Source organism: Propithecus coquereli, unplaced genomic scaffold (genome assembly GCF_000956105.1).
Source record: "Propithecus coquereli isolate 6110/MARCELLA unplaced genomic scaffold, Pcoq_1.0 Scaffold168, whole genome shotgun sequence".
Taxonomy (NCBI): Eukaryota; Metazoa; Chordata; class Mammalia; order Primates; family Indriidae; genus Propithecus; species Propithecus coquereli.
The window spans coordinates 1,863,399-1,873,797 of record NW_012141413.1 but is presented as its reverse complement, the minus strand read 5'-3'; the positions used below and the strand labels follow the sequence as shown (position 1 = coordinate 1,873,797).

The following is a 10,399-nucleotide window of genomic DNA, read 5'->3' as shown; positions in this document are numbered from 1 at the left end:
ATTTCTTAGTTTTCTTGCAAAGTTAGTCTGGAAAATTCTGACCTTAGGGAAAAGTGGTCACTGGGCTCCCGCTTCTCCAGACACGGCGGAGGCGTGACAGCCGTGTGGGCTGCAGGGCGAGGACCGCCGAGGACGCGGGAGCCTGGCAGGCCTGCGAAGGGGCCGGGCCGCGGCTGGGAACAGGGCAGCAGGGCACCCGGAAGTAGTGAGTAGTCCCGGTGGCAGCCCTCTTCGGAGCGCTGGTGAGGGGTGAAGTGAGGGAAAGGCCCTTTGATCTCACGAGGAGGCGGTGGCCACTCCGGGCCCTCAAGCAGCCAGGCTCGGAGGCCGCAGCACAGGGGTACGCGGTGGCCATGATAGGGAGCCCTGTTCCCATACATCTAGCGCTTGAAGGAAGGAGAGACGCAACACGGGGAAAAGCAGGGCACAGGGGCCCCTGGAGGTGCCAGGGGGGCAGCTGTGGGTGCTGGACGCAGGGAGGGTGGAGGCACGAGGAAGAGGATGATGACGGAGGGAGGATCAGGGCGGCAGGGAGGCAGCCTCCTTCCCGGAAGGGGGATTGTGAGAGGGCAGGTGTGGGGCAAAAGGTTCTCCAGAGCGTTGACAAGACTCGTCAGTGCGGCCAGAGAGAAGGTCACCTCCTCGGGCAAGGGCAGGACTCAGGCCCTTGAGGAGACAAGAAATTTGATAACAAGAGACCAGGGAGGATGAGAGAGATCGGGTCCACCGGTATTGCCTCCGCAGCCAGAGCCGGCATCCATGCAGGAGGCCTGCCCTGTGGAAGGTGCCCCTCCAGGCTCTGGATTCGGCCTGGAACAAAACAGAGGGCCCCTGTCCTGGTGCAGTCTGTGTTCTGGTTGGGGAAGACAGGCAACAGGAGAGAAGTTGATGTGTCAGAGCACTGGAGGGGCGGAAAGCAGGGGAGGGGCACCCATGGGGGCGCACGGGCCAGAGAGGGGTGGGCCTGGGGAGCCTCACTTATGAGGGCGGCGTGTTCCAGGCCAGAAAGGGCTCTTGGGAGGGAGCGTCCTGGTGGCCCAGGATGGGATGGCTGGAGCACAGCAAGCCATGAGAGCCGGGGCAGCAGGCGGGCCACAGCAGGCAGGGAGGAGAACCTGGGCTCTTAAACTGTAGATGGGATAGTACTGGAGGGTGGGACAGAGGAGTGGCACCGTCTGACCACATGTTCATAGGACCACTCTAGGATAGTCAAGGGTGAATGCAGAGCGTCCACGAGGCGGCAACAATCCAGAAGCAACAGTGACCAATCAAGGTGGCGTAAAACAGCTGGGCCTGCAGGTGGCACCCACAGGGTGTGTGCCCAGGGGCTGGTGTGGGGAGGATGCCAGCACTTGTGCCTGGAACTGGAGGAATGGAACTGACTTCTACCAAGACAGGGAGACCAGAGGAACAGGGAAAGGGCATGGTGATCATTTCTAGTTGAGACAGGTTAAGTTTGAAATGCCTGAGACATATCAGTGTTGAGGCTGGAGGTGCACACCTGGGAGTTGTCATCAAGTAGGTGGTAGTTAAACCCCTGAGACTGGGTTCAGATTATCTAAGGGCAGGGGAGGAGGAAAAGGGGCTGAAGATGAGCCCTGGGGTGGGCCAGCATCTGGAGGGTGAGCACAGAAGGGGCAACTCAACAAAGGAGCTGGCATCAGGAAATGCAAGTTTTAGTTAAGACTCCGGAATGGAATCAGGCCAAAAGGTATAATTTTTATCATACCTGATTCCCGTTCATAACATGTTGACAATTAATACTGTTACTCGGTTTATGAATTAGAGGCAATATAATATGGAGTAGGGCTAGGCAAATTCATTTTGAAATAATTTTTTTTTTAAGAGATGGGGCCTCACTTGGTCACCCAGGCTGGAGTGCAGTGGTATGATCACAGCTCACTGCAGCCTCCAACTCCTGGGCTCAAGCGATCCTCCCACCTCAGCCTCCTGAGTAGCTAGGACTACAGGCACGTGCCACCCTGCCCGGCTAATCTTTCATTCCTTACCTGCCTATTTCAATCTTTCAGGCTTAAGACCATAATTTCTGGATGCCACGAGACCTAGTCTATTGTGTTAGGTACATCGTCTCATCTTTTTCATAGTTCTACTCTTTTTAAAAATAGAATTCAAAATAACAAAAGGAACAAAAGACCCTTTCTTGTACTTTATACAGTGGACTACGATATTTAGCATTGTCTGAGCAAGATGGAAACCAGACCTTTAAAAGCTGGTTTAGTGTCACTTTATAACTTAGCGCCACAATGATGTGGAAGTTCAGTCACACAGACCAGCATGGAAGAGGAAAAAAATTGAGCCCCTGAAGTTTCAAATTGAAAACATACAACATTAGCTTTCCATCTCCAGAAGAAAACGACAGAGGCTACCTATGTTAACCACACCAGCAGTACACCCAGTGGCAACAATTCTAGATATATAGTACTTGATACATGGTAGAACAATTCCTCCAACCTTGTTCTCCAAATCTGTCTCAACAGTTTTTGGCCTTTTATTTCTAACATATGAAATTTAGGTACAGCTTGTCAAGTTCCACAAAAATTGGAGATATTAGATTGGAAATGCATTTAGAGATGAATCAAATTTACTACTTTATACTCTAGTTTCCCCAGAACTTCTTTAAAGCCCTTCAATTGTCCCTAAAGGTCTTACACATATTTTGCTAAGGTTATTCCTAAATACTTTATAGTTATTCTAAATAGCTTTTAAAATTTTCTGATTGGTTGTTATTGGTACTTAGGAACATTATTTTTGTATATTGATCTTGTATCCAGCAACCTTTTAGGCCTTTCTAGTTCTAATAGTATATTCTCTTGGATTTTCTATGTAGACACAATCAATCATATCATCTGCTATTAAGGATAAATTTATCTCTTCCTTTCCTAATTATAATTCCTGTTCTTTTTCTTGTCTTCTTATACTAGCCAGGACTTCTAGCAAAATGTGGTATGGTGACATGTTTTCTAGTTTCTGACTTTAACATGAATGCTTCTAAGGTTTTATCATTCATTGAGCAAGATGTTTTAATTTTTATCAGGCTGAGGATGTTTCCTTCCGGTTTTTGTTTGCTAAAAGCTTTGTTCTATTTTCGTTTTTAAACCATGAATTAGATTGGATTTAGCGCATTTTTTCCCTGCATCTACTGTAATTTTTAGATGTTGATCACCAAAGAGGATAAGTCCTCTGTTATGATTTTATTTTAAGTATACAATAACATTCAATTTGCTATTACTTTAATTTGGATTCTTATTTGCTTGTTCATATCTAAGGTTGGTCTCAACTTTTTTTGTACTATCATCAAATTTTTGTATGAAAGCAATTGTAGCCTGAAAAATTAAAACTTCTCTGAATAAGCTCATATAAGAATCTCCTATAGAAGAGTTTGGGACTAATGTCTTTTTTTGAGGGGGTTGGGAGGAAGAACCAACTCATTTAATGACATTATAAAACACTAATTTTCCAGCTTCTTTATTAATGGTTACAAAGTAGTGCTAGGATTATATATTTTTATTGTCAGAGAATAAATCTCCAGAAACACAAAATTGTTTTTAAATTATATTTTTCATCTACTTATATCACTTATGAAATAAGCATATATGGAAAGCACTCCTAACAGTGTCTACCATCTATGTACTATTAGTAGTATCCTTTTCTCTTTCAGGTGGGGATTTTAATCATTTATGAATACCTAAAAAGTCTTAAGTCTTTATTTGGCTAAGGAAAGATCAAAGGGAAGAACTAATCATTTTTCCTTTTTTGACCTTTTGTAACTTAAAAGCTTAGTGTGAGCTAATTGTAAATCGGAAGTAATTTAAACAACTGTGTTAACTTAAAAACAAATGTCAGTATTTTATATTCAAGAATGGGTAAGTTAAAAATACACTTTTATCTGCAGTCTTTCTTCTTGAAATACTTGAGTAAAATAAATATTTCCTACAGAAATCAGTATGAAATCACCATTTCCACAATTATAGTTCTAACATCAAGCTAAAAAATTAATAGCTGGTCTAGCCTCAGTTCAATTGACAGGAAAATGTAGGTAGTCTGGAGTGTAATTGGAAACACACTGCCTTCCAAGGCCCTTCCTGTCCCACTGGGGATCCTTTTAAACCCTCCAGATACCTTCCCTGCTCCAATGCCCTGGTGGAGTCTTCTGGTTTCTTCTGCCAATTACTAAATGGCATTATAAATTTTTTAAATGACTTCTGTGAAATACCTAAGAAGTCTATCAGAATTGTTCACTTATCCAAACATTTTGTTTAGACATTTTAATGATGTGTTAGTTTTAATGTACTTACTTCATCAGTCCTCAAAGTTTTAACAATTGAATAATGAAAAAAAAAGCCACTACCCTTAAAGTAAAATTGAACATACCAGTACCCTACTTTCTAAGGGGTGGCTTGGGGCAAGGGTAAATAACAAAATCATAGGGGTGCTTTAGCATACAGGCTTTAGTCATGTCTAAAACATGAGTCAGGAAGTCAGACGGTGTATCAGGCACTGACCTCATAAACACAGTGTGGTCAGTTAAAAGGAAATTTCTTCATGTAAATCTAAATGACATCCTTCAGGAATCTTATTATCCATGGAAGAAATATAGAATCATAGCATTTTAGTGCTGGAAGAACCTTAGAAGTGGTCTAGTTTATGTGGCTCATTTTACAGACCGGGAAATGGAGGCTCAGGGTACTGAGATCTGCCTAAGGTGGCACAGCCCACAGCGCTGACGCCAGCACAAACACTCCCGACTGCCAATTCCTGGTCCAACTTACCTTCCCTTTCCACACGACTGCACAGGGTTACACACCAGGCAGATTGTTCGGGTTACAGCAGCTGCCTTTTGCATTATATTATACTCTAACACGCGTGAATACATGTATAAAAACATGGGTTGGAGTACATTTTAAGCTTTTCCTCTTCTAGTCCAGAGTGTCTAGAAGGGGCATTTTTACCTTTTATAAAAATTGTTAAATATTGATATGCTACAGACAGTCCAATTCATTATATAAATTGAAATGATCTTTTTAAAGCAAATTCTGATATTTTTACTCTTGCTTAGTGAACAAAGCCCTACAACCTGATAATTATGGTATTTTATTATTCCACTGACATTACTGAAACAAATTATTAATATGTCTGTGAAAATATTTTCTAATTTTTGCAGAAATAATAATTTCTAGAGTATTAATTTGATTTCACTTTTCTTGCTCAAACCTACTTCTATTAGTATATAACCAGAAATCTCTTCTATGTTCTAGACTACATAATTCATTTTAAAGCTAACAGAAAATAGAGTTTCAGGAATAAATGAGCAATAATTTATGGAGATAAACAGGTGGTCTAAATGAAAATATGATTTTTATTTTTAGTATCATTAGTTAACAGTCAATTTAAAGCACACCACCAATTCTTCAAATTAAAGAAAATGTAAGAGTACAGAAAACGATTCACATCAACCTGTACTAAGTCATACTTTTGGAGATGTCAAGGAGTTTTAAAAAAAACAAGCAGTAGAGTTCTAGCCTAGTTACCATGATGCAGAATTTTTCACCACTGTAAGAAGGACAATTAAGATTAAACTTTATTACTATTAAGCATTATAAGGAAATTGCAAAAACATACTGTTTTTATAGACATATATGCTGTTATAGTTACATGGATTAGATGTTTTTTCCCTCTTCAATTCAGTAAACATTTACTCAGCACCTATTACGTGTGTGGCCCTGTGCTATGCACTGAGGATACCAAAATAATTAACAGACCCTCCTTTCCCTCCAGAGAGTGACTTGCAATCTCTGGGAGAGGCAGACTTGTAAAAAATGGATCAAAATATAGTACCACACAGTAGTGGGAACAGCCATGACACAGAGGAGGGAGGGGAAAGGACTGTGTTAATCAAGTTAGCAACTGCATTTGGCTGAGTTTCTTCACACAGATCCTGGGAACCAAGCTTTCCATACAGTAGCGTAAAATGCCTTTCTGGTTTCTGGAGTGTTCTGATACTATTTTAACCCATTACAAAAGCTATGCATTTATTAACATGTACATGATTATGTGCAACACTTGAATAAAATCCTAAACATATGTGTATCCTATTCTGTGTTAGGTAATAGCCACATCCGAAAGACCAGCTACAAATTGTTTACGTGCATGAGGCTTTACAGAATGGCTGTGATAAACACATACGTGTCAAATGTATAGCCTAAAAGTTATTTTAGTTAAGAAAAACGAACACACTGACTTGAAATGTAAATAACATTCTAGGAAATTGGGTCAGATATTCTTTGTTACTGGCAAACAATGAAAATGGTTTACCTGCCATTATTTTAAGACAATTTTGATCCGGTCAACATTTCCTGGTTATTAACAAACATAGTATTGTCTAATCTGTCATAGTAGGACGGTTTTGTGAATTACCTTTCACTACAGGAACACGTGCATTGCCCTTAGGAGATGCTCATCTGAACATGGACCAAACTGGTGAGCCGGTGGAATCTGCGCCAAATTAGCTGGTTTACTTTGAACACACTGAATTTGGAAAATAAATCCCCCCTTTTTCCTCTTTAATCTTGTAGTGTTTTGCAATACATTTCATAGCACATGGACGGATCCCAGTGAAGCGAGGCACAGATCACAAATCGTCATCGCTCTGAATTCTTGGGTCATGAGAGCCATAATTCGCTGTTTGTATAGAATCATTTTACAATGGCACGTTTTGGAGACTCCTTGATAAAATAAAAACTGGAGTTCTAAAGCCCCAGTCACAAATGCTCAGGAGCCGCGAGCTCCACGTGGCGGGACGCAGTCTGCCCACTAGCGCGCGGGCTGGGCGGCAAAGCCAACGCAGCCGCGCGTCTGCAATTCCTCTCCCCGTCCGCTACGAGAGCGCTTACCGTAGACTGCTGGGAAGTGTTCTCCCACTTTTCCGTACATTCTCTGCACTTGAACACATCACGAAAAACGATAGGTCAAGAAATCGGGTCGTGGCACTAACCCCTACAGTGTTTCTTACAAAAAAGTTTCTTGAGAGAGTGCAGGCGAGCCCACGCCGCCCCTCAGCAAACCCAAGGCGGCCTCTGCGAGCGCGAAGCTGCGCGCCGCACCGTGGCGCCGCGCCCCCTGCGCCCGGGCCGCGGCGCCTGCAGGTATTCCGGCGTCCCTGGGGGCCCGCAGGCCTGCGGTCTGGGGCAGCCCTGCTCCCCTCCCGAGGGGGAAAACGCGCCCGGGAAAGCAGCTTCGGCCCGCCTTCCGCCATCCCTGGGGAGAGCCGGAAACCGGCGCTCTGCCGAGACCTCAGCCGCAGCGCCGGGGGAAGGTCAGCTAGTCCAAAAGTCTCAGAAAGGTTCCCGACGGCCCGGCTGCGCGGCCCTGCTGCATCCCTCAACTTTCCGAAAAGTCCCGAAAGGATCCAAGGGGCTGCGCGCTACACGCGCGCGCGCTGGGTCTCCCGGCCCGCGCGGCTCCAGCCCGCCGGAGCCGTCCCAGGAGGGTCGCGGCGCCGGCGACCGGCCCGTCCCCCGCCCCGCTGCCCTCGGCCCGGCGCCCGGCCTCCCGGGCACCCCAGCCCGCCTTACCCCGCTTTGCCGCGGCGGCGACCCTGGCACGCTCCCTCCGAGCGCGGCTCCCGACCGCTCTGAAAAGGAGAATTCCTTTCACACGTGCGGTGCAGCTTCACGCGTGCGCCCCGCGCCCGGGCCCCGACCTCCCCGCCCAGCCGCCATCCCCGCCGCCCCAGTGTGCGCCGCGCTCGGCGCCCCCACGCCGCGGCCCCGGCCGCCGCGCCACGCCCCCGCCGCCTCCGACCCAGCCCGGGCTCGCGCGGGGCGGCGCCAGGGCCAGCGCGCGCCCCCGCTCCGCACCCACGCCGCGCACCTGCGCCCCCGCCGCGCGCCCGCACCCACACTTCGCATTGGCATCCGCATCTGGCATCCGCCCCTCATTCCCTGACCAGCTTCCCACCGCACACGCGCACCCATACCAAGTACTGCATCCCACCAGGCACCCGCACCTGCTCCCGCACCTGCACCCATACTACGCACCCGTACCCCCACTCCGCACACTCACCCCGCGCGCACCCATGCCCCGTACCTACATTCTCACTCTGCACCTGCACCCATGCCACGCATCTGCACCCCCACACGCATCTGCATCCCCAGTCTGCATCCCGCACCTGCATCCCGCACCTGCACCCATACTACTCACCCGTATCCCCACTCCGCACCGTCATCCCGCGCGCACCCATGCCCCGCACCTACATTCCCACTCTGCACCTGCACCCATGCCACGCACCTCCAGCCCAAGTCTGCACCCACACCTGCATCCCGCACCTGCACCCATACTGCTCATCCGTACCCCCACTCCGCACCCTCATCCCGCGCGCACCCATGCCCCGCACCTACATTCCCACTCTGCACCTGCATCCCCACCCGCACCTCCATCCCAAGTCCGCACCCACACCTGCATCCCGCACCTTGCACCTGCGCGGGTGCTGGGGCTGCGGTGACCGGGGCTCTTCCTTGCCGCCCACACCCTCTCGGGCTCGCCGGCGCGGGGAGCGGGGAGCCGAGGGCAGGCGGCCCCGTCCAGTCCGCGCACGTGCGCCCGCCCCGCCAGCCTCGCGCCTGCCCCTGGCTCGGCTGGCCGGGCCGGGCAGCTACTCTGGGGCCCTCGCTGAGCCCGGGGGCGCGTGGGCGTCGGTGCATGTCCCCCCTGCCCTGGTGCCGGCCCCGGGGACGCGGGTGCTGGACCGCCAGCGCCGGGCCGGGACCACGGAGCCGGGAGTCCGGGCTCCGCCTGTGGAGGCCTCGCCAGAAGAGCCGCGGGCCGCGGGCGCTGTCAAGGAGCGGCGCCCGGCCGAGAGCGCGCTATAAATAGCGCCGCGAGCCTGCTTCCCGTCACACACACTTCATTTAGCCGGCAGTCGGACGGATTCTTCTTTTTTTTTTTTTTAAGAACTTGTTCCAATGCGCTTGAGACTTCGCCCAGCCTGAGGTGACGGGAAGGTGTCCCCGCGGGCCACTCGTTCCATCCGGCCCTGGCGGCGGGATGCCAGGGCGCGGCCTAAGCTGCTCGCAGGCGCCTGGGGAAGGTCTTAACGTTTTCTTTTCCTCTCAGAGGTGTTTTTACTCACTCTTGAAAGGGACTCCTACCACAAAGGCCACTGAGCAAGGACAGAATCCCGTCCCCGTCTATTGTCTCAGCTCAGTTTAGACAGGCTGGGGTTCCCTCTCTGCTCCCGGGGTCTAGCACCGGGCTTGGCTGGCAGAAGATATTTAATAAATATTGGTTGACTGAATTTTGGTGGCCATTCTAAAGCCAAAAATGTCAAAATTCCCTTTATGAGCGATAAATTTATTGCAGGAATGTGGCAAAGTTCCAGTCTCTGGTTACCAAGGGAGCAATGTCCGCTGGTCAACTTCATTAGAGCTTCGGGTCTGCTCTGCTTGCCCTAAAGAATTTTTTTGCTCTGTTGAGATCTGAATTGAAGATTACTCCAAGGAGAAAGAAAACTCAGCCTGTAAAGGCACATCTAAAATATCTCCCCCTTTGGAACCTGGAGGTGTATGTGTGTAGTAGGTAGTAGTTATGTAGATTCAGTGTTTTGTTTTTTTCTTTTTTCTTTTTCTTTTTTTTATATACAGAGACAGGATCTTGCTCTTGCTCAGGCTGGTCTCAAACTCCTGAGCTCAAACGATCCTCCCGCCTCAGCCTCCCAGAGTGCTAGGATTACAGGCGTGAGCCACCGCGCCTGGCCTAGTTTTTTGTTTTTAATTGAAAAATATTACTCTAGAAGGTCTTCAAATACTTTAATACTTTTCTTGTTTTTTATAATAATTCCCTCTGAGAAGCACAGGAATAGTTTCTGATTTTTTCTTGATCACAAAAGCACTAGAAATTCTTAATGCTACAAGTCTCTTTGCCAAACACTATTACTGGTATTCCAAGGATAAAAAATGGAAATATAATATTGTGATAATTTAAGCCTTTTCATTAAAAGTATAGATTTAAAATATTATGTAAGTGGAACAAACATTTGTACACCCATGTTCATAGCAGTGTTATTCACAAAAGCCGAAAGGTGTCTGTTGATGGACGAATGGATAAACGAAATGTGGTGCATACATATGATGGAATATTATTCAGCCTTGAAAAGGAAGGAAGTTCTGACACATGCTACGACGTGGACGAACTTGAGGACATTATGCTAAATGAAATAAGCCAGTTGCAAAAGTCACAAATACTATATGATTCCACATATATGCGGTACCTGGAGCAGTCAAAATCATGAGACAGAAAGCAGAAGTGTGGGTTACCAGGGCCTGGGGGTAGTGGGGAAGGGGAATTAGTGTTTAATGGGTATAGAATTTTAGTTTGGGAAGAT

At 47.8% G+C, this 10,399-nt stretch overlaps 1 protein-coding gene across 1 annotated transcript in view; it reads right to left on the bottom strand.

Moving 5' to 3' along the window:
• GJA3 (gap junction protein, alpha 3, 46kDa) overlaps positions 1-7,755 on the bottom strand; it is a 16,032-nt gene extending 8,277 nt beyond the window's left edge. The window contains exon 1 of the mRNA XM_012641695.1: positions 7,593-7,755. The gene's annotated coding sequence lies outside the window, so the exon portion shown is untranslated. The remainder of the gene's footprint in view (positions 1-7,592) is intronic.
• Positions 7,756-10,399: the final 2,644 nt, after the last annotated feature.